Source organism: Filicampus tigris, chromosome 13, assembly GCF_054856515.1.
Source record: "Filicampus tigris isolate MCC_2025a chromosome 13, RoL_Ftig_1.0, whole genome shotgun sequence".
In the NCBI taxonomy this organism is placed as follows: Eukaryota; Metazoa; Chordata; class Actinopteri; order Syngnathiformes; family Syngnathidae; genus Filicampus; species Filicampus tigris.
Window position 1 is genome coordinate 18,365,187 of NC_141229.1, and position 22,851 is coordinate 18,388,037.

Genomic DNA, 22,851 nt, shown 5'->3' on the forward strand with positions numbered 1-22,851 from the left:
GCCAGCCAAATAGGATGAAAACCACTCTAGAGTGCTTCCACTAATGCCCACTTGGTGCTGCAAACGAGCCAAAAGAAAATCGTGGTCCACCGTATTGAATGGAGATCATTGTCACATATAATAAACAAGCAGCACTTGCCAGAATTTCCTGCAGTGTTGCCTTTTGGCAGCGTCCTTGATCAGTTTTCCTATTATATTTTATCAGGTTTTGACTGATGTCATCACTCATATACTGTATATCCTCATGTTTGTTTTTATTGTGGCCCTTGTCCTCTGTCTTTTGCGACCTGTGTGTTCCTTGACTGACATGCATTTTTTTTTATGGATTTGGCAATGTGCAGTGGCCCAAAAAAGGAAAGTGTAAGTATACTGAAAAGGGGCATTGCTCCCATTCACTTGAGTGGAGCCATTCACTTGAGTGCACCCAGTGAGTTGCGTGCTTCTTGTGAACAATTTTACCACAAGCTTTGCTATCAAATCAGTTGGTGAATGTAATTCTCACAGGAAATTGAGCCAGAGCCATTTGGCTTCATTCAGCAACAGGAAGAGATGGAAAGGAGTACAGAGATCATCAAACAAAACCAAGTGATGTGAAATATTTAGCCGTTAATCTTTAATGTTGTTTCTGTGTTCAGCAAATTCCAGTTCATACTTAGTTCGTACAAAATATCACTTTGATTTGAATTCTTTCACAAGACCAAAAATGTTTAGTCTTTTGTGGCTTGGATTGCATTTACACACATGCACAGATTCATGTACTGTATGTTAAATATATGTCTGTGTCAATTCTCAAAAACAAAATTGGCACTTCCATAGAAAAAGACTGGAAACTAATGTAACTTAACTCATTGAATTACTTTAAAGCGGAAGTCAACCCAGACACATTTTTCCAAGAAAATGTTCTATGCAAGCCCACTAGTTGAAACAAGGCATTCTGACAACTATTGCGTTTGTGGAATAAGAGTTAATCCACTCGTTTTTAGCCATCTCTGGGAGCGGGCATTTTGTCACTTCTGTCGACTGAAAATGACGTCACAATTGCTCTGTGCTCAGGCAATGACCAATCACGACTGACCTGTTTTCTGAAGCTGAGCCGTGATTGGTTGTTACCTGAGCCCTGAGTAGTTGTAATGTCATTTTCAGTCGACAGAAATGACAAAATGGCCGCCCCCTGAGTTGGCTAAAAAGGGGTGGATTTTGCTGCTTACCTCATATTCCACCAACACAATATTAATCAGAAAGGCGTGTTTCAACTAGTGGGCCTTCTGGGAACACATTCTTTAAAAATATATGTTTCTGTTGATTTCACCTTTAAATCCAGACTGAGAGCACTTGAGACATACTCCCTCACCTGTAAATGTTTTATCTAATTTGTATGTCATTTATGTTGAAACTAACTTTTTGCTGCCATGCATGGCATTTTAGTTGTGTGGAATCCATAACTTTTTTGCTGCCTCTTGGTAAGACCTTCCTTGACAAAGAGATTTTTAATCTCAATTGGACATTCCTGGTTGAATAAAGATTTAAAAAAAAAAAAAAAAAAAAAAAAAAGACTGGCCCCAGTATAGGGTCTATCCTGCCTAATCAACTAGTCAAGGCTCCAGCCTAATTTGTGAGCCTGAATAATGATAATGGTACAGAACAGAAGACTGGCGTGGAAAAGGATGGCTGCTACATTGTTGTGCCTTGAAAGCATAAAAATGGCAACTTAACAGTGGAAGTGGAGAACGTAAAATTTAATGTCAGGTTGTTCCACGCTTACTTTTTGTTAGCTGTTGAATTGGTCCTTGTAAAGAACTGAAATACAAGAGTCAGCGCAAGTTCATAGTGATTATTAGGTAGTGCTCCCAACCCACCATGAGAGAGATTCAGGTTGCAAAGAAGTGATGCTGGAATTTCAGTGCATTAGACATATGAGTCAGCAGTAACTCTCATAAAGCATGTGTTCTCCTCCTGTGGTAGCATGTAGCAATCCAATGAATTTCCACAAGATGTCTTGTCACTGCTCTCATCAATATTTTGAAAATATGCCACATAGGTGAAGAAAAATGAACTTTCAACCGATGTACTTCATCAATGGGTTTTATCTAGACATCAGAAAGTTTTGACACAGTACAACCCCTTTAGATGGCTAGTTACTATTGATGGATGGATGGATGGATAGATTCATCCATCCATCGATAGATGGGTCAGTAAGCAGGCCATTTCAATATGATGGAGGCCAGTGTTGGGGGTAACGCGTTACAAAAGTAACGCAGTACAGTAATACATTACATTAAGGCAGTAACGACGTGATGTAACTTGTTACTCCGATTTTTTTTTTTGTAATATTATTTCAGTTACTGAGTCGGGAAACGCGTTACAAATTTCGGGACTATAATACATATGTTGACAAATGTATTTTACATTTAACAAGTAGGTCTGTTTTTAACATCACTTGATCGTAAGCTATTACTTCCAGCGATTCTCAAATAAAAAGTTCCTGTCGCAATTGTAGCTTCATGTGACAACGCGAGAGCGCGAGTCAATTCTCTGCCATGCAGTTCAATTGCCTTCACACCATTGATAACACCTAGGAGGGCTGAGAAGTTATTGTTTGTGACAATAATCACTGTCACGGTTTCATAAAATAAAATGCAAATCATAGACTCAAAATACAAACGGGAACAAACCTAAGTAAAACGAAGCGAATAAACTGCAAAAAAATAAGTCACGGTGCTTTTTAGATATTATTTCATGAACTTAGTGCCATCAATTGCCATATGTAAAACGTAGTGATTCTGATTGGCTGTTCGCAATCAAAATGCAAATCATCTGCCGGTGACAAATGACGTCACGCTACGGCACCATCAATCGAACAAACTACAATAGACGCCATTATTAGAGTCTGATGCACTCGTTTCTTATTTACCTTTTTTTTCAAATCACCTCAAAACTTTGTCTCCATGTAGTAAAAGAAAATTAGAACTAACTGAGCTTTCAATTATTATAAATAGAAAAATAATAATGAAAAAGGAAAAAACGTTTAGTCAGGTCAGTTTTGACTTCAATACATATTTTTGCTTTTATTACACATGCCCTGTCTGTGTGTATCTATCTCTCTACCTATCTATCTATCTTGTTAGACCAATTATCGATTATATGTTATGCATCACTATTATTTGTGTGTAAATGACAAATGGACTGTCACTTGTATAGCGCTTTTCTACCTTTGGTACTCAAAGCGCTTCACACTGTACCTCATCTGCCTCCTGATGACGCAGCATCGGGAGGAACTGGGGGTTCAGCATCTTGCTCAAGGATACTTCAACATGGTCACAATGGCCGGGGATTGAACCCACAACCTGGCAGTTGGGAAAGGACCACTCTACCACTGAGCCATGCCGCCCCCAGTGTGTAAATTCATTTGAGAATAATGATAATTTCATTTGTGGTTTACAGTCTGTGATTATTTATTTATTGGACAAAATATCAGTTCCAATATTTATATTTAAAAAATAAATCTTATTGATACAAATTTTGATCAAAGGTAGTGATGTCCCACCACACCATACAGTCGAAACGTTTAATATTATAGACCACACTATATAGTTAAATATGCTCATAAGTTAACTTTACCAGCTAGAGTATGGCAGCAAATTTTGCATTTTCCTTTTAAGGTCTTGAAATCATTATCAAATAAATTAATCCCCAATTTAAAAAAAAAAGTAACTTAAACTTAAGTAACGCATTACTTTCACATGCAAGTAATTAGTAATATGTAATGTATTACATTTTGGAAGTAACTTGTCCAACACTGCTGGAGACAAACACCTCAATTTGTCTCCGCAGGTCAGGTTTAGACAAAATTTCGTTGATTTTGGGCAGTTTTGATGGTAAAAAGCAACTGATGTTAAGGATTTAATGTGGCTGCTCATATTCAGGCCTGAGTCCGACATCACACTTAGTTTTTTAACTTGACTTTTGAGTTTTAGTAGCAACATGACAAAGGGGTTGCCGTCTGTGGAGACTTTGCTAAAAAGCATGGAATGTGCACTTCAAACACCTCTATAGCCCTTCATCACAAACAAACTCAGGAAAACATTTTGCTTACTAAAGTTCATGACCTGGTCTACTCTCCTCACCCCAAAAAATGTAATTTGTGCTATTTAAGTTGAATTTTTAGGGCAAGTTACGCAATATGAAAGGTCATGGTAATTTTGACACGTCAACTTGGAGACCCCGCGGTACTGTGTCTTGTACGAGATTATTGGTGGATATTTTTAACTGAAACTTGTAAGCCAATCAGAGCAGGGGTTTCACGAGTAGCAGATAAACAAAAAAATAGAGGAGACATTTTGAGAAACTATTTGAAGGTGTTTTTGGACCAGATTTTCTACAGGCAATATCACACAAAACATTCCCAAAGAGGCAATTGGTGGCATATTGACGATGATGAGTGAGTTGTGGTCACAAACTGCTCAGCAGAGACTTTAGAAATGTAATGGATAACTCATAGATTAATTTATCTGGTGAGGGTAATTAAATATACCTTTCAACTGTTATTAGACACCATCTATCACTGAAAGTTTATATATTGTCTAAAGCATACAACTGGTATTATGTGCCTGACTTTTTTCTGTACACAGTGCAACGCTGTAAAATTGAGGACCAGTGACATGACCACAACTAAAAGTATAACATTTTGCATGACTCAACAGCAGCCGGTAAATTAACAAAGAAACATCACATTATTGTTTCATTAATTGATAATGCTAATGGTAATGGTAATGATAATGGTGATACTGTAATGTACTTCCAAAGTTCTTATATCTTTTCCAAAACCTCTATTGATGTTTGTCATTATCATTCTTTAAAGTGGAAGTCAACACAAACATGTTTTTTCAAGAATATGTTCTACGCAGGCCTACCAGTTGAAACAGGGCATTCTGCTAAATATTGCATTTGTGGAATAAGCGTTAATCCACTCGTTTTTAGCCATCTCTGGGGGCGGCCATTTTGTCTTCTGTCGACTGAAAATGACATCACAACTGCTCACAACGACCAATCACGGCTCAGATTCAGAAAACAGGTCAGCCGTGATTGGTCGTTGTGAGCAGTTGTGATGTCATATTTTCTGTCGACAGAAGACAAAATGGCCGCCCCCAGAGATGGCTAAAAATGAGTGCATTTTGCTGCTTACCTCATATTCCACCAACACAATATTAATCAGAAAGCCGTGTTTCAACTAGTGGGCCTTCTGGGAATATATTCTTTAAAAACATATGTCTCTGTTGATTTCCGCTTTAAATCCAGACTGAGAGCACTTGAGACATACTCCCTCACCTGTAACTGTTTTATCTAATTTGTATGTCATTTAAAATTATTTTGAAACTGACTTTTTGCTGTCATGCATTTTAGTTGTTTGAAAACTAAAACTTATTCCACAAACGCAAAATTAATCAGAATGCCGTGTTTCAACCAGTGGGCTGGCTGGGAACATATTCTTGAAAATAATATGTTTGGGTTGACTTCCGCTTTAAATAGCTAGATACCATTGTCTACTCATTAATTTGGACAAATAAATCACTTCTTTTCCAAATCCCCCCTACAAAAAGATGTGAAGATAGGCTTTCCGTAGGTACAGTATTTCTGCATTTAGGCATTATTACTGGGCTACTATTTACTGGAAGGGGGCTTCCACAGCAGAGGATCAGTTTTCTGTTGCACCAAAATGGTTGAGGGTCAACTCCATGTTGATGTCAGACACATTTCTTCTGTTTGCCTTCAGACAAATATCTAAAAAACAACTAGGCTATAAATTCATCCTGGAAAGCTCATTAAAAGCTAAACATAAGACACACTTTTGAACTTTCTAGTCTCAGTGCATACCCTAATAACAAATAACCACATCTCTAAACCAGGGTTGATTTACAGAGTTTTTTGTGGACTTAATTCCCTCAAGAGGTCTCTGAAGCAGTGTAATACCACTTTCCCCAGTCACATTTTTACTGCTTTCTTCATATTAGGCATTTTGCGCTCATAACATCTGATTCCTCCATGTATTGATGCTTTTCAAATGTACTTACTGTCACTTTGATGAAAAATGTAAAATATATATATTTTTAAAAATCACCCCAAATGACAAGTTGTTGAAGATGGTTTTAAATGTATGACCTACTTTTTTTAAGGTTGTCTTTGTAGTTATGTTTGAGACTATTCCATTCTGAGTATTTCATTCCCCAGCAAAGTAATCGTGTTTGCCTCCTCTGTTGCGACATTTCATCTGAGCAGTGGCAGGCAGTTTTATGGTCAGCCATCACTCTTAGAAACAATAAGATCACAGGTCAGCCTGATTCCTTCGCTGTGCGATATCACTCTGGAGAAAAGCCTGTGCTTTCCTTTCGCCCATGCTTATTGGCTGAAATATCTGCTCACAGTACCACATTTGACATGTAATCTACTGTTGACGGCAGCAGAGAGGGAGTCTCATGATAAATTGTCTCTGGGACGGAACATGCATTATGGTTTCCGCATTCCAAGCACTAAACTATGAGTGTTCCCTTAGCGCCGTAGTAGCATAAAAAATATCATGTACAGTCACAGAGGAGAGGCAAGCCTACAGCTGACTGAAATATATGTGACCTTAATGTATAAAATGCCACATTGTGGTACACGTGTATGGGTGATTTATGCCTATAAAGCCGAGTTAACAGCTCTAAGCTAGAATCTTAGGCTAAGGCTAGGTTCACGCCGCAGGTCTTAATGCTCAATTCAGATTTTTTAAAAAGAATCAGATTTTTTTTGTGTAAGCGTTCATATTACATTATAAATGCGACCTCGGTCTTGTTTGCTGTATGAACACATACGTCGCCCGACGTTGTGTTTGCGGAAGTAAATGTGGTCCAGCATGTAGGGGCATTTATACAGTGAAGCGATTAGGTAGGAGGTAGAAATAAATACAGTATTTGGGGGGAAACTATGAGGTGAGGCTTTAATATCTAATTTCATGGAGACATCACTAACGTTGACGTCATGTCATAACCGCGTGAAAAAAAATGAATCGATCCGAACCATGGCTGACTTACTACGATCGCCATAAATGTCCACTTTATGCTTCATGTTTCAAGTGGGATTAAATTCAAGTAAAATATAAAGTCAATAGTGTTACTCAAAATAACTTTGCAGATTCGATCCCCTGCTGCCAGCACTTTCCCTCTGCCTGCGCCGAGCGCATTTTGGGCTCCGGATGACGTCAATGTCGGATAGATGCGACCTGGCCGTTCAGACCGCCGTCACATTGGAAAAGATCGGATACGTATCTGATCTAGGGCCGCATATGAAAGCAACCCAGGTCGCATTTGAAAAAAATCGTAATTTAGCCGTTAAGACTGTGACAAAAAAAAAAAAAATCGGATACAGGTCGCATATGGGCAAAAAAAATCCGATCTGGGTCGCATGTGCCTGCGGTGTGAACATAGCCTTAGTTTGCCTGAAAGTGCGTCGTGGGATTTTGGCCATTTTTAACTTAATGTTCAAGTTTTCTCACAGTCTATCACGGCATCTAGGATAGGGAATGCGGAGACAGTGCTTCTGAGTCCTCGAGGCTCAAAAGCATAATTATGGTTGCCCACGTGTATTAGATTAGGCCTCTTTGGCACACATTCTGTAATTAGATAAGCCATTGTATCGCTGTGACCTCTCTGTGGCTTGGCTTGGCTTGGAGTCCTACATTGATACATGGGCTAGGCAGGGTCCTCCCTCTCTATCACAAAAACACACGCACACACACCCCTTCACATTCATGAGGTGTTATAGTCAGGTATGTCATGGCAGGCATTGTAAGTAAATTAAACACCTGGCTTAGCTTTAGATAAATTACAAGCGCAAGTGTGAGATGCCAGAGAATAAAATGCTGCCTGTCACACTCAGGACTGCCTCCAAGTTGTGTTAAGCCATATTAGATACTGTCAAGTTTACTTGCATGCACTCCATTTTACTATGGTGGACTAGGTTTCTCATCTGCATGGTTACTGGCATGGCAAATGTTTAGACAATTTAAACATCTCGCCTGACATTTACAGCAATCACAACATGTCACATTTGTCCATCTTGTTCCCGTGTTGTCTCACACGCATCCCATTCTGTCCACTATTTACTGAAACACGGGTTCTATGTCCACAGATAACAGTGTAAACGTAGTTTAAGATAAGATGGATAAGAAGGGGACAGGTGGGTAACGTGTAAACATTCAGGCATAAACATGAACAACCAATTAGCTTTTGACATAAAAAAATCATGAGCTTAATCAAAGGCAATTTAAATGGTGGTAGGTGTATGCCGAATCCTATTTAACATGAGTTTGGATGTGAGTGTGTGTTTAATTCTGAACACTGCCACATCCCAGTTACAAGAGGGTGTGCAAACCTGCATGATTATTGAAGTTATTTTTACTTCCCCTCTCGAAAGGTTTTTAATTTTAAAAGTTCTACGGGTTATAGCTCAAATTAATGGTTTAAAAAAATTGATGCTGTCAGTCACAGGTGCTTCTACTCAACCGGCAAGTAAACGAGCTCAGTTGATTAGAAGCACCTGTGGCTCAAGACAAACTCTGGCAGGGTTTTTACTTTCTGGACCGGAATTTCCCATCTCTGGCATGCACACGTCGGTGAGATACCCAGCAAAAAGCATGTGGTGAGTAAATGCATTTATTTTATATTTAGGATAACGTTTTTGCCTTTTGTGTGCTGTTCAAATTCAGTTTCTGGTGGCACATATTTCAGCCCATAGTGTCACACCTAGTTGAAGAATCTTCAAGGGTTATTTTTACTGACCATACATGCACAGATGTGTGTTTTCTTAATACACTGTCCATCTTTGTTTACTTATATCAGTTTAAAAAAAAACGCTGTAAATATTTGGGAAACACTTGATTTGACACGACTATCAGTTTTAGTTGAATTATTTTTAGTAGTCAAATTACCTGATGATGAAAAAGTTAATTTAAAACCATGTTTGCATGTTTCAGTGTAACTGCCTGGGCCACACATCTGGGGCCAAAGACCAGGAAATCGATTCCAAATCCAAAGATGGCTACATCTGGCTCCTGATAGGGTTGGTGGCAGGAAGAAAAGGATGAGAAGAAAAGAGGCCATGGAGACACAGCAATGTCATGGATGGATAAATGCTGTTCAAGAGGATGCTGCGTCCCAGTTTGGAGTCAATGTTCAGTGTTAAAAAGGAAAAAAAAAAAGTGTAGTTTTCCAGTTTGTGCGGTGGTTCTGAAAATAAAAAAATGTTTAACACTGTAGTTGAGGCTTTTTCAAAAAATAGAAAATAAATCTGGGTCAAATGTGGCTCATGAATGAAGTGACTTAGTTAATGTTGAAATAAGGCTGATGAACCAGTTCTGGTCCATAGTAGGGCCAGCTATGGTTATAATTTGGCTGAGATATGGGCCTTATGTTGACCACTAAAGGACCACCATTCATTGAGGTATGTGGGCCAAGTGCAGGTGGGTTGTGTGGCCCATACCAATTTTGCTATCTGGGTATAGGTATGATTTCAGTTTCACTGCAAGGAAAGCAACTCGTAACAAAAATACCAACTATAAAGAAAGCAAAACCGAGATGAGAAAATACATGGTGCGAACGAGAAACGATGTCTAGAGATTTCAACACTTGTGACCAAGGTCAGGATAAAGATGAGGAACAATCCAACAAAGAGCAGACCGTTTGGCAGTCCTTTTAAAGGAAACTATAATTGCAATGAGAGACAGGTGTGCCACTGGAGGTAACCGCCCACCACTCCAGCTGGAACCAGAAACCAAAACAGAACAGTCATGACAAAGGGAATGTTGAGGCAAACACACATTTTGAGATATTGCCTCAGCATAAGAAAAAAAATCACTTTCTCACTTGATGAGAGCAGTATTCAAAATAAAATATGTGGTAGTTCATCTGAGAAAGTGATGTACATTTTGATCTCATGTAGTAGGTCATTGGAAATGCCTGTCATGAAAAACTCAATTATTTGTGTTTGTGTTTATTATACACTTAGGAAACAGTAGAATATTTTGTGCCTACAAACACAGTATCTATGGAATATGACTACAGCATAATGGTGCTTTAATATTTGCCGCAAAAAGAGTTCTGCCAGGCCACTCTAATTCACTGCAATTATTTGATATTTGTGTACAGAATAATTTGCATATCGTTCAGTCATTAGTCATTGAAAAATGTAAATGTTTTTTTTTTTGCATGAAATTACACTCACAAACTGTTTAAACGGAGTAGTCAAAGGAACAAGTCGAAATGCATGCACACATTTGTTATACATAAATGCAGCTAAGTTGGTTATTCATGTGGTATATGCTCACTCACATCCCAAACAAACTATGCTCAGTGAAGCTGTAACCCCAAAAAAATCTTTTGTGCATGAATACAAGTTTATGTCTCTTCTGGTTAGCCTTTGTGACGTTTGTACTCACTGCTCCTGTTTTTTTCCTGTGGTTACAAATGTTAAAAATTCATGCTTATGTGTTTGAGCAAACTCAAAACTACAAGGTCACCTAGTTGTTGAATGTGGTGGCAAGTTGAGTGGGTTTCACAAATGATGCATTCAAGTTGTAAGTTAACAATTTTTAAATTGAAGTAGCATAACAATCATTTGCTTGCAACCATATATACAAATGATAGCTAAATAAAATAAACTTGTGCAACAGTGAACATTATCATGCGGTTGACCTATCACCAGATTAGCAGAAGCATTTTGATGCCAGAAAACTGAACTTACTGCTGAGTGATTCATTTACTATATACAGGGCGGGCCATAAGTTTCCATACTTGGGGTTTGTATACCTATGATACCTCCGATACCTAGGATATCTGAAACAAAGAGAAAAAAAATTACTTTTTCCTGTTTAGAGAAACTTAGGTCCCACCCTGTATATTCAAATCCTATAGACTACAGTGGCCAACACATCTTTACTACGTTTTAATCAGAGATGCAAGTACAGTTTTTTTCAATTGTTTTTTTTCCGCTGATTTGGAATCTGCCCTTGTATTTTCTCTAACACATCAGGTTTTCATAATAGTAATAGAATGATAATAATATGACATTTAATATAGTAACAAATGTAGTCATATTTATAAATAAAGGGTTAGGTTAGGCAGTAGGTGGATTTATTTATCTAAAACTTCATAGCTATTGTATCCATCCATCCATTATCTGTACCGCTTCTCCTCACAAGGGTCGCGGGGCGTGCTGGAGCCTATCCCAGCTGTCTTTGGGCAGTAGGCGGGGGACACCCTGAACTGGTTGCCAGCCAATCGCAGGGCACACAGAGACAAACATCCGCACTCACAATCACACCTAGGGGCAATTTAGAGTATCCAATCAACTTACCATGCATGTTTTTGGAATGTGGGAGGAAACCGGAGTGCCCGGAGAAAACCCACTCAGGCACGGGGAGAACATGCAAACTCCACACAGGGAGGCCGGAGCCGGGATCGAACCCACGACCTCTGAACTGTGAGGCGGACGTGCTAACCAGTCGACCACCGTGCCGCCTCATAGCTATTGTATAAATTAAAATTCATGGTAAAATCTGAATTGCGCAAAGGTCAAACTTGAAAAAGAAATCTCAAAAACATGATGTGCAAAGTAAAGACATTTTCAAACCAGGTTCAAAAGTAAGTTTAGGGACAAATAAAGCCATCTGTGATTTAAAAAAAAAAAAAAAAATGCTGTTGACGTTTTTTCACCTCATAATGCAGTAATAACAAATAACTTTTACTCAGTACCGCAGTAGTATAAAGTAGTCTCATTAGAGGTTTTCAGTCAAATTAACTCAATAGGCCCTATTTTGCTTCAGTGGGCAAGTGTAGCACAAAGCGCAGTCTAACTGCGCGCATGGGTGGAGTTTTCTTTCTTTTGGAGTTAGGCTAGGCTTTGTGCTGGTAGAATTGGATGTTGCATTTAGTTTTGAACATGTCCCTATTTTCCAGTACAAGCTTTCACCTTTCAGCAGGCACTGAAGCTTTGTCATGTTCAATAACACTTCTCCCCAAAGATTCCAAAGAGGTTGGATGGCAAAAGAGAATTCACTGTCCTCTGGTAGCAGTGACAATGACTGAAATGACACATTTATTACATCAAGGGACACATGATAGGTAATCAGTCTTCTCTTTGGAAACTCAAAGCTTTGACAGCAGTTTTTCATGCGACAGCATCAACATGTTTTAATCACATGGCCTATCATCCGATTTGAGCAATTTCCTGTGGCACTGGGAAGTGAGGGTGTACAAAGTAATTTAATCTAAGTCATAATTAAAAAAACGAATAGTAGCCATGTGATCTTCCACCCTTGCATGAATATCATCTTTGTCATAGCATAGCAGTTTGTAAAGTTCTCAAAAGGTTTTGCAATTTGCTGAACACTCCCATGAAGGCGCAGCAGCCTTATTAAATTGGACTAACAGCTTCAGTAGACAAGGGGAGCACCCAAAAAAATAAAAAGAATAATCCAACAGCAGAAAAGTCGACGGTCACTCTGTCAGATTACCAGATAAATTCGTTCGGTGCCACACCACGCCCGATCATCGCATGCAGGCGCCAAGAGCACGGTCCGTCAGAACAGGTTGTCTGGGAGGCGGGAAACAGTTTATGGGCCTGCAGGACCACAGGACACAAGTGTCGGAGCTTTTTGCTTTGCGGGAAAAACGAGGCCATGGCGTGCACGGGCTACCCGCTTGGGACTCTGTCCCCCTTATCCCTACCACCTATAAGCCTTTGCGTGAAGTAGGTGTGCGACATTCGGTATAGCGAAACCGGTGTTTTGTTTACATGGAAACTGTGCGAGTCCACTTACTATGACAGTTACAGATTTGAAAAATGTGGGAACGGCAGTTATTGCATATTGGAAGAGAAAACATTTCAATCACGTTTCCTGCTAATGTAGAGGAGTAGGAGCATGACATAATAAAGAGGCCAGCGACAAGATACAGTCACGTTTAACTACTTTCCAAACTCTTGTCGCTTCAGATGTGAGACAATGAGCAATCTCAAAAGCTCTGAGGTGTATCAGTACCTCCATAGCAACAAAGTTGGTCGCGTTTTGTTTAGAGGTTAGACAGTCATATTTAGTTTCCAGCCAAACCTTCTACTTCCCACTGTATGGTAACCACATGACCGGCACACTTCATGTAAACAAGGTTCAAGTCACTCGATGTCATAAAACTGCAATCAATCTTCCTCAAAATGTGTGCCTACTTACGTCAACTTTAACCACTGCTGCAGGTTTGAGGTCACACGATCGGGAGGTGCAAGGCGGTCTTCAATTTCCCATGTCACAAACCGCAACGTCATCCAAACAGGGAGATATTATACTTTACGTGCCAATGTCATGCACAAACTCCAGAAAGTCTCGTTTGTGTTTCCACATGTCAAACACGGCGTACTCAGGCTTGCGCTCCATACCGCACTGATTTTGATGCAAATTAGGGATGCCATGAGGATTGGCCGGGAAAACACTACATTCCATCCCACAATGGCGCACAAAGACGAAAAGGTCTGTTACATCCAATTCTACTCGCGCAAAGTCTACCAAAATACCAAAAGAAAGAAAACTTCACCCATGCACACAGTAGGGTCGCCAACTTTCTCGCTCCTAAATAAGGGACATGTGCACAGCGCCACGGTGGTGTGAGCATGATGTATGATTTTTTTATTTTTTTTCTAAAAAAAACGGAAAAAAATTAACAGGATATTTCTGGCTGCTTTTGACTGACTCAAGCAGTCTTCTGTCATTTTGCGCAGCCAGAGAGAAGTCTTACAGGTTGAGTGATTGCCGCTTGTTCTGAGATTGACGCTTTATCTGTTCTAGGATCTGTCATGTGTAGTACCGAGAGTCTCCATTAGGAGCGCTGTAATCCGCTATCACTGTTTAAGAACCAGCAATGTATGTTCAAACAAGTATACAAAAGACATTGAGCTACCAACCCGTCTGTGTCCGTCTTTATTGACAATCGATCGCCATCCAAAGCTTTACTAAAAGCATCTTATATTAAAGGATCGGTAGATTGCAGTTTTCTGTATTTGCAAGAGTTGATAGTCAATATACGGGAAATTTAAGATCCCGTATGGGCCAAACCAAATTAGCCCAAAATACGGGACGTCCCGGCTAATACGAGACAGTTGGCAACCCTAGCGCGGAGTTATACTGTGCTTTGCGCTAGCGCGTTTTGGGACAACTTTCCAAATACGTCTGTTTATTCTACTCATTTGCTACCTTGTGCATTAAATATTAGCTTTAAGCGACTGAGACAACTTGACTTGCGTTAAGAGTCAGTCATGAATTTATGTAATGGAGAAAATGAGGTCACTATTCAAAATAAATGTTTTTCAGCCTTGGATAATAAATAAACCGGAAGTACTGTACTTTTTTTTTCTTTCTTTCATCTGTGCAGCCCGCCGCAGCCCGGTCCAAAGTGGCCTAGGGCCCGGTACCGGTCTGCGGCCCAGTGGTTGGGGACCCCTGATTTAGATTACATCCAAGAATTATTTGCTGTCCTCTACTGCAATTTATTATTTTGACTTTAAAGGAACCCTATAATTGGCTGAACCTTGGCACTTATGTAATAGTTATGAACTTAAAAAATGGTGTCTGCATATAATGCTGATTGCTGTGTGTCAGTTTTTCATTAAAGTTGAAGAAATGAAGCAAAACATAACAAATGGGAGGTAGCAAGTGAAGTGTAATTTGGTCGGCCATCGTTGCCACCTCCTGAACTGTGCTTTATGCCCCGCGATATCCTCATTGTTGTAATATTTTCAGAGGCTGAAGTGGGCATAAGTAGCGATGTCCGCATACATTTTGGTGACAATTGACCGTTGTTGTAGGACATTATAAGCGATGTAATTTAAGCGTTTTAGAATGTACCATCCCCAGTTCCTTCGCTGATGTCACACCATGACATGGGAAGTGTATTGATTTTGCTGATGAAAAAGGGGCATTGCAAGTGCAATTGCTCCAAAATGGATTGATATAAAAAAAGAGACAATTTCCTTTTGCTATGCAAAAAAAATACATAACTAGTTGACAATCTTCTTGACAACAGAGTTCCTTTAACATTACAGTGAGAAGGTTGCCAAACATTCAATGAAAACAAGCTCTTAGGTACCTTAACGACACATACAGTAAATGTCACAGGGAGAATTATTAATGAGATCTAAGTTAATACAACCCCAATTCCACTGAAGTTGGGACATTGTGTAAAATGTAAATAAAAACAGAATATAATCATTTTCAAATCATGTTCAGACCATATTTAATCGAATACACTGGAGAGACAAGATATTTAATGATGAAACTGATCAACTTGATTGTTTTTAGCAAAAAAATAAGAACATAGAATTTTATGGCTCAATTACATTTACACAATGTTCCAACTTCAACGGAATAAGGGTTGTATGTCTGCTTCAAACTATCAAAAGAATGATGAATGTGATAATATAGATCGACTGAAAGTCTTTGGTGTGTGGTGTGTTTTTATCAAATATGCTGCTATTCAAGTCTCTCTTGCTCCTGGAAATTATTGCAATGACTCATGGTGCACAATCAGTGAAACCCCTGCATGACAGATCTATCTGGAGGCGATGGGATACAAATATGACACCAGAAGCTGGTTGCCACTTTGAACAGAACACACTTGCATATTTGCAGTTTTCGCTATGATAAGGATGGATGGTACTGTATTTTCTTCTTTTAGTTGAAAGTCACTGGGCTTACTTTTACCTCTTTTTAAAGAAGCTGTCAAGCAAAGTTAGTTTTTGGTCATTTTAGCTGTGTTTTTAACTTGTGGTCTTACAATGGCTCGTAAAGTACGGTCTGTAGTGAACTGCAACAACTTTGGGTTTAACAGCCTTATTAATGCATTGTAAAACATGCAGAAAAATCTAAAGCGAATCAGTGTATTGTATCCTTTAACAAAATGCACTATTCATGAATACTTTGGTGATATCTACTGCTAAATTCCTCAGCTCGAAAATGTTTACATGGAAACTAAATAACTAAACTAAACATCCAACTAAAATAAACACACTGACCGTTAGTTCAATTCTAGGTTGTTTGAACACTGTTCTATTCTAAATATACTTATAACTGAAATAGTGTATACATTATAATTTTAAATTTTGCAAGCTGGAATCTACCACATGAACCTAATATTAATAACACATGCAATTTTGTGTGTTGTTTGTACTGTTGACTACTGATTATTGCGATTATAAATGTAAACCACTGAAAAAAGTCTTGCAGTGTACGCCTGCAGGTATCGAGGGGCTTTAAGTGCGTTTCGGTGACTGATAAAGTGTTTAAGCTCCCAGCTCTGAAATATTCACTTTTACTGTTGCAATGACATTTCAATCATCACACTATCATTAGAAGGCACTTCAGCTGAAGAGCTGGGGTGTCTGAATTATTCAGACCAGTTTGCATGAAGGCAGCCAAACCCAAAACCCAGACAGTAGGCTCAAAGAGACAAAAGGAGTGTATGCATGACGCACACAGCAAGGCAGGATAATAGATTACAGCATTATAATGAAGGAAACCATTATCAAGAACTTTAATTAGATCGTGAATGCTAAGCGGGAAAGCAACTACAATGATGAATTGCAATGTCTTTGTGTTACCTCTATCATACATGATGACTCCACAGAGCACAGGGCTGTGGCATTATGTGTTCAGTGTGCATGTGAGAGTCCGCTGGATATGAAGCTGCTGTTTATGATTTCACTATTGTGACTTTGTCATCGAAATATTAAAAAGTTTGGATAGTTAAAAAACAAAAAAAACAGTTTTATAGCCATTTATGGGTTATGAAGTAACAAGATGGGAATCTGTAATTAAGCCGTAACTTTTTGTTGTTTGCAAACTATATGCATTGAGTTTCGACAACAGCTGTTCCGCCTCATCTCAATTTATGAACATTAAATGCAAAGTAGGTGGTTGGAACTGCAGACAACAATTGGTGAAAGTTGAAATTCTCATTCTTACTTGGTGTTGCAATGTAGTGGTCCCCAACCACAGGGACGCAGGCCACTTGGGACCGGACTGTGGCGGGCTGCACAGATGAACGAAAAAAAATAATGTACAGTACTTCCAGTTTATTCATCATCCGTGGCTGAAAAATATTTCATTTTGGAAAGTGACCGGATTTTCTCTGTTACATCCATTTATGACTGACTCTTAACGCATGTCAAGTTGTCCCTGTTGCATAACGTTAATATTAAATGTGCAGGCTAGAAAATTAGTAAAATAAACAGACGTATTTTGGAAAGTTTCTCAAGCCCCTCCCTCCCGGACGGTGAATAGTTACAGGGCCGTGAAGGGTATAGACTTGTATGAACCGGTCCGTGGCAGAAAAAAAGGTTGGTGACAACTGTTGTAATGGACACAAAGCACAATCTCCAGTGTTTTAACAAAAAATATCTTTTTAGCTTAGAGACTGATATTATCACTAAAAATGTTTTCCAGTCCACAATAACAAGTAAATGTTTTGCTTTAGTGAATTTGTGTAAGGTTGGATTGATTTTCTTAAAGAGGAAGGCGACCTCCCACAATTCTTTATGTTCTAAGTGCCTTCCCAGGTCTAAACATAACATTCTGATTAATATTGTATTTGTGGGATGCAGAGGTGGGTAGTAACGGGTTACATTTACTCCGTTACATTTACTTGAGTAAGTTTTGGGAAATTCTGTACTTCTAGGAGTAGTTTTAAATCACTATAGTTTTTACTTTTACTTGAGTAGATTTGTGAAGAAGAAACTGTACTCTCCGCTACATTAGGCTACATTGAACCCGTTACTTAAATTCCCTCCGTGTACGCGTCTCTCTCTCTCTCTCTCTCAGAGAAAGGCGCATTTATTTTGTCAGAGACCTGCGCCAGGCTCTACCATGTGACCGTGTTTCACCAATCAAACGCAGCCATATGGCCGTATAGTCCTGCAGTCTCATCACGTCATCATATTCAACTTCAGCTGCGGGAAAGTTGTTTTCGGATGAAACGGATCGAAAATGTCACGCAGCAATGCCGCGACTATGCAGTCACAGAAGAGGAGGTTCTTTGGGAAAAATGTTTGTTTTTGCATGTTTTGTCACATACACACAGACTGAAACACCCACACAGACACACAGTTTATATGAGTTCATGGGATACTTTGTTGTCCTGCTTGTGGAGCCTAGTTAAAAAAAAAAGTACGGGGGCTGAAATTTTGTGCTACTTGCGCTTAATTGATTTCTTTTATTTATACTATTATTATTTTATTGTTTATTAAAGTACTTGAATTTACCTTGAGATTATTTTAAGTTATTCTTTAATTAAATGTAATTCATTTTATTAATTGGATGGACATTAATTTGCCTGAAGATGATTATTTTGTATTTTCGTCTGATTGAATGGTTGTTTTTAAAAAAAATAAAAAAATGAATGAGACACTACAGTTACTCAGTACTTGAGTAGTTTTTTTCACCAAATACTTTTTTACTTTTACTCAAGTAATTATTTGGATGACTACTTTTTACTTCTACTTGAGTCATATTATTCTGAAGTAACAGTACTTTTACTTGAGTACAATTTTTGCTTACTCTTCCGACCTCTGGTGGGATATGAGTTAAGCAGCAAAATCCAACCGTTTTTAGCTACCTCCGGTCGCGGCCATTTTGTCACTTACATCGACTGAAAATGGCATCATGGTTGCTCAGGTAACGACCAATCACGGCTCACCTGTTTTCTAAAGCTGAGCCATGATTAGTCGGTACGTGAGCCCGGAGTGACTGTGATGTCATTTTTAGTCGACAACAAGTGGCAAAATGGCCGCCCCCTGAGATGGACAAAAAAAGGTGGATTTTACTCTTTATTAACTCATATTCCACAAACGCAATATTAATCAGCAGAGCTGGGCATTCGGCCTATGACAGAGCCCATTTTATGGGCTTTAAACGATAGACGGGAAACTTAAAAAAAAAAAAAAAGCACAGGCGGAAGTACATTTTCAGCCGTCTATGTAAAAACCTGTCGCCTATAACGTGACATTGCTGGGTATTGTTTCGTTTGCTGCTTGATTCATGCATTTTACATCGGCCCTGTTTTTGGTCAGCGACTGGGTCCTAATTCATGTCAGGCATGTTGTTTCACAGGTACTGGGTCCTAAAAGGGTCACATGTTTAATCTGGCCGCAGTGAGGCTACCATGTCACATTGGCCGTGGTGAGGCCTCCGTTTCACATTTCACTCAGCGGGGATCAGGGGGTGGTTGTTAAGTTGGTCGACGGAGGTGCAAATGGAAGCGCGTTTAAAATGATAGACGGACCGATCGATAGGCTATTACTATTTGATCCACCTTGACAAAAAGGATTATAGACAGACGGCGGAAGGGTACGCAGAAAGGATATCATGGTATCCAAATGTCAGGATACAATATCACAATATGAACCTCACGATATGATAATCATCCCGATATTCAGGGGAGGTTGGCAATACATAGAAAGCTGACGATACTGTATAAAAGCTCCAATATTGTGAAAAAAGAGCTCAATCACAATATTCTGTTTTTGTCCATAATAACAGCATTCACAAAGAAATGCTGCACTCCTTTTGGCTCAGCAGTGCAAAGTATCATGGTCTTTGTACTTCACAATGCTGTGTTTAGCTGAAGCGGGCCGATGGAGATGTTGAAAAATATTTGCTGGTATGACTGATTTATGCGACTTTTTACTGGTTGGAACATAGTTTTGTTCTTGAAAGCAATAATATGTTTAATTTCTGTTTAATTTAGTTGTGTGGGTGGGTGTATGGTTTCTGCAGAACACAAAATACTGATACAATAAAAATAAACATGAGCAGTTGCAAGTAAATGTCTTTACACAATGCTAATTAGCTATAGTCCTAATTATACATATAGTTCAAATAGTACATTTAAAATTAACCTCAATGTATGACCTACAATGACCGAATACTTAATACTGAGGCACTGACCTGTACTTGCTAATGCATGCACACATTGTGAATCAGGTCAATTTGTGGAGGAACTCAAATGTGTTATGGTCCCCTACATCTGGCGATTAGCGTGAGTCTTAAACATAGGTGGCATCAAATTAAACTGCACTAATAAACTAACCACCAGACGGTGCTGGAACTGCACGAATGGAAAACAACTTGGGCTTTTAAACAAATTTGCTGATTTTAATATCGTGGCCTGACAACGTCGATATTGTGGCAATTTTAATATCGCAATATCACGATATTGCCGATATTGTGACATCTCAAGTACCCAAGCTGCAGACGGATGGCGATAAACTGACCGGCATTGTTTTGTAAAATGCCAACCTCTATTAATCAGAATGCCATGTTTCGACTAGTGGGCCTGCATAGAACATATTATTGTAAAGAAAATTTGGGGGTTAACTTCCACTTCAACATTTCCAATAACCATGTTTAATAATTACCCCTCTATCCTTCCTGCCATTTTTACCTAAAACATTTGTGTGACTAATCCGTTCACGCTAACTCAATCAAAGTTCGAAAATATGTTGAAAATTTGTAACATTTGCATAACATGCTTATATGGATGTAAGGCTTGGTGTGGACTAACTGTTATAATGGAAGCTTTTTACTGAGCCCTTGTCAACATAATAAGACCATTATTGATGGATTGACATTGTCTTTTGTCTTTATTTTTTGAGGGTGAAATGGTGAGTTCCGCTTTTTGTGTATTTGTGAGTGTCTGACTTCAGTGCTCGCTGAGCCTGAAGATAGGATTGCATCTTAAAATGTTGGGCTTTATTCAAATGTCCAGGAACTCAGCTTTTTAAAGGTGTATCACATGCCCAGGCAAGTTTCCATGTAGTGACGTAAATCCCACGGCAAACAACTGGCCCACATGCAGGACACTGGAACGTAATCAGTTTTTAAGGCCAATTTAAGCTGTTTTTTTACCTGCACAGCATTCTCATGTAATTAATTAAGTGGAAACGCTAAAGCATTCGTGACATTTGCCATATACATAAACATATACTAAAAGTGACATCTGACACGGCCCACGCTGGTAGTAAAAAACAAAAAAGGGAGGAGGAGGGCAGCGTGAGAAGTGTGGATGTTGAAAAAAACATACACCACCGTCAAGTCCTCACCATATCCATCAATCTCCTCTTTGGTATATTACTTTAAACCCCTATAATTACTTGACTGCTGAGTTGATGTTTTCATTGTCGGCTTGTGACGAAGGAAGCATGATGATTGTCATCCACCGTAACCACCAGGACTAACGAATATGCACTAGAGGGGAAACATTTCCCTGCATTGGGTTTAGATATCAAAATATAGTCTGCATTTGCTCAGTTCACTGTGAAACAACAATTCTATCTCTATCTTAGTAAAAGGTGACAACTGTCTAACTTGGTTCGAACCGCAGAAAAAGCAGAAAAGGTAGCAACAATACAGAGAGGACTGGAAAGCAGAAAACATAAGACGAAAAAGTGAGAAAAATATCTTTCAAATGCACTGCACTGTCTGCAGGTGCAATTTTTCCATAGTCTATGGTGGACTGACTGACCTCCAGCAACGTGTTTTCGGAGGCGCACACAAAGGGAATACAAGGCACAACAAAATGAAGAGAACCCTTGACAAACAGGTAACGCCAGAGGTAGATATAGGATGTAAAGAATGATTTTTTTTTTCACCCTCTGATCAAGGTTAATATGGGAATGTGCAATGAATGTCAGCATTAATTGTATGGACAAACATATACAGTACTGTAATATTTTTGGGGTGGAATAAATAAGTGCAATTGATTGACAAGTACATTAAATAGATAATACATAAAAGTAATACATTGATGAATATTAGATAAAGATTACACACACAGCCTTACATTTAGACAATTTCAAACAGATATGCATAATTTTTACTGTACAGGCAGTTGGTATATGCGTTTACCTGCCGACCAGAAGTTAGTACACCACTTTACCCCAAACGCAGAAGCGCGGCGTGCCTAAAGTCCATTAGTATATTTGCTGATATCAAAACAACTTAGTTGTTCGGTTTTAAAACAAATTAGGGCTGTCTTTGATATGTTAAATATTTAGCCTGGTTGCGTGGCATTTATTACTTTGGTGAAGAACTGGCTTTAGTGTGGCTAAATTGAAGCTTTTTGTGTTGGGAGCAAGCCACTTGCAGTAGATACGCTTATCTTGCAACTTAAAGATATCAGTTTAGTCCCAATGTGAGGCGCCCCTGATCCCTGATAACATTAGTGGGGCACATCACCAGAAAGTCCCTGGTTGCATAAACCTGGGTAGAGGTGATCTTATCTTGAATTATGAGCGACATGGTGTCAATCACTTTTATAGGAGGCAAGGGGTTCTGCCTTCAAGGTTTGCTGGGTAATGATTCGGAAGCTTATGAGCGCAGTGCTGAGACAGGCACCTTCACAGAAAGACACTTCACTCACTTTAACAGAGAGCAGGGAACATGATGTACAGTAAATAGCCAAGTATTATTGCTTTCAGATTGCAGCAAGCACATAGAAGACACACAAATCAGCCTACCAAAAGTCCAGTGTAGTATTGCAGGGAACAATAGCGTGCATTTTTCCTTTTTTATGGATTTGTTTTGGAGAAGTTAGGAAACACCTAACTACTCTCAAAATGCCCCTTTCTAGTCAGCAATATAGCCACTCCCCCCTCCCACTTCCCATATCTTGGTGGCAGTCACGGAAAGAACGGGCCAATTTTTGTCCATTCAAAATCATTGTAATACAAAGTAGAACGTAAAAACGCTGCTAATAATTTCCAAAAAGGGCGATCAATCGGCAA

The 22,851-nt window shown here is 39.1% G+C and overlaps 1 protein-coding gene and 1 long non-coding RNA gene across 3 annotated transcripts in view; both read left to right on the forward strand.

The window, feature by feature from the left end:
* The window catches only part of alk (ALK receptor tyrosine kinase), a 452,952-nt gene that overhangs the window by 290,757 nt on the left and 139,344 nt on the right, over nt 1–22,851 (forward strand). The gene's annotated exons all lie outside the window — the stretch shown is intronic.
* On the forward strand, nt 8,467–9,284 carry LOC147137813 (uncharacterized). The gene is made up of 2 exons (XR_015089263.1): nt 8,467–8,673; nt 9,008–9,284. It is a non-coding gene; the product is annotated as an uncharacterized LOC147137813 (long non-coding RNA).